Consider the following 2,329-nt stretch of genomic DNA (forward strand, 5'->3'; position numbering starts at 1 on the left):
CCCCAGTATTCTGAAAGCTGAAACTTCCTTTGTGGCTGTTTTTGATTCCAAGAATATCAGGTAGTGCTGTTTCTTTGAATTTCTGGCATGATGTAGGGCAAGAAAATGCTTTAGGCTCTTTGGGAGAAGGTGGAGGGAATGCAGCAGTGTGAATATACAGCTATGGTTATTCATATAACCTACATTTCATGTATCTGGGTAATTATCACCAGCCACATCATGAAAATGCACCGCCTTATCAATTCTCAACAGTCCGTTAACTTGCAAAATTCTGAATACCCAACACAAATGCTGATTTATTTTTTTATTTATTTAAAAACAGGATCCAGAAAAATGATTCATGCAAGTGACAAGATATTAACACTTGTCTAAACAAAGGAACAGCTGCAGTATATCAGCTGCTTGTACAGCAAAGCGCTGAGAGCATCCTTTCTGTATCCAAAAATATTGTGATTCACAGTCAGCTGGGGGAGGGAATTGTTCGTTTTGAATGAAGGTTCCAGTGAACTGCATCCCTACGAAAAGGACAAAATAAGCATCCTTTGCACTTGGACAGAATCTTATATTTAAGGATCTCGAAGTGCTTTACAAATATTAATTAAGCGCCCCAACACTATTAAGAGGTAGGTCAAGAAGATATAACGATTGTTTTACCCACCATTGGAATGTAGCCAGCTGTCTAACGGAAAGTGGCATCTGTGTAACACCACACAGAAACACCCTTAAACAGTTTAGGACAGGAAGTGAAGAACAGACTGTACCCAGTTGCAATTGCGGGGGAAATTTAGAGCAGCAGGATCAGAATTTGGCCAGAAAACCTAGGTTCAGCGGAATAGGGGTATTAGAATTTTTAATGACTACAAGTGGTCTAGAACTCAGTTTTACTTTGCATTTGAAAGACAGCACTTACACCCAGCCCAGCTCCATCGGCACCACTCTGGGACAATGAGTTGGTTCCAAATCAAGTCCCGAATCAGAAAAGCCTCCGTAATCAGGAATAGATGGATTTCCTTAAGCACAAGCTTAAGTGCTTCCAGAACTGAGACCTCAGAGAGAAAAATGCCATCTACGGAGTCAACTGCATCGCTTCCTGTAGCACCTATGGTTTCTATGGAAGTTTCCCATCCAAGTATGGACCTGGCCCAGCCCAACTGGCTTGTGAAATCTGCTAGGATCACAGTGCAAAGTGTGAATACATCCTTAGGCACATCAGCCCACCATCACAAATAATGGGATGGTTTTGTACAGCCCCTCCTCCCCAATAACATATGTCACCAGATGGAATGAACCTACTTTAAAAACAAGCCCCAACATTGGTGGTTTAATTCTTCATGCTTCGTTAAGCCTTAAAAGCCTGGTTCTGTTTGAGTTACAACAAAGTCAAGTCTTATCCAAACCCCCTCTACATGCACATCTCTCATCCATACCCTGCCCCTAGACAAGAGAAAGGTGAAAGGGTGCTGGTTGTAACCCAATATCCTCTCTGCTTCACACAGGGTTCTTGTGGCAGGGCTCTCAACTGACACAAGATGGAAAAAGAGGAAAGGTCTCTTCATTCAAAGTTTGGGTTCAGTTGGGTCACTTCAGTCACCTTCGTTCTGATGTCCTCTTAGCATGCACAGCCAGTGAGACAATAATGCTGACAGGTTTAACAACAGTTGGGAAAGTGAATCATCCTGCTACAGCTATTTCTTCTCCATCCCTTCGGCTACAAATCAAACATTTACCTGCTTGTTGCTTGAAATTAAGGTCACCAGATGGCATGACTTGGCTCTGATGACTCTGACTTTTTTTTTTAAAAAAAAGCATTCAATTATCAGAGCAGAAGTCCCCAGGGTCTCCATTCCCAACAACCTGTGTTGCCATGGTACACAGATCAGATTAAAGCAGTGTCCTCCATGGTCCATCAGCACTGCTTAGCATCAGCCATAGCAGGACATAAAACATTTAACTCCTTTCCCAAGGAGCTGAGCATGCTGCCTCGGCAGCAATTACCAGAGACCCAAGCTCAGATCCCTGTTACACAGCCCCTACACATGCAGAGTAGACTCCCTCCACATCAACTTTTCAACCGTTTTGACTTCGTTCTGCAGTTTAAACTAAGGGTTCTACTTATTGTCTCTGATACCATTTCTACTCTTGCCAAAACGTAAGGGGCTCTGGCAGTACTGTGCCCACTTTGCCCATTACCCTACTGCCAGAAGCAGTGACTCCTGACCATCTCTGTCAAGTACTAAAGTTCCTATTTCAAAGGAAATGGAGGGTGCTCAGCACGTTGCATGAGGCTCTTAGAATCTCACAGGATTAGGCCTTATCTCTGTTCTATTGG

The sequence above is a fragment of the Natator depressus genome, chromosome 14 (genome assembly GCF_965152275.1).
Source record: "Natator depressus isolate rNatDep1 chromosome 14, rNatDep2.hap1, whole genome shotgun sequence".
Classification (NCBI taxonomy): Eukaryota; Metazoa; Chordata; order Testudines; family Cheloniidae; genus Natator; species Natator depressus.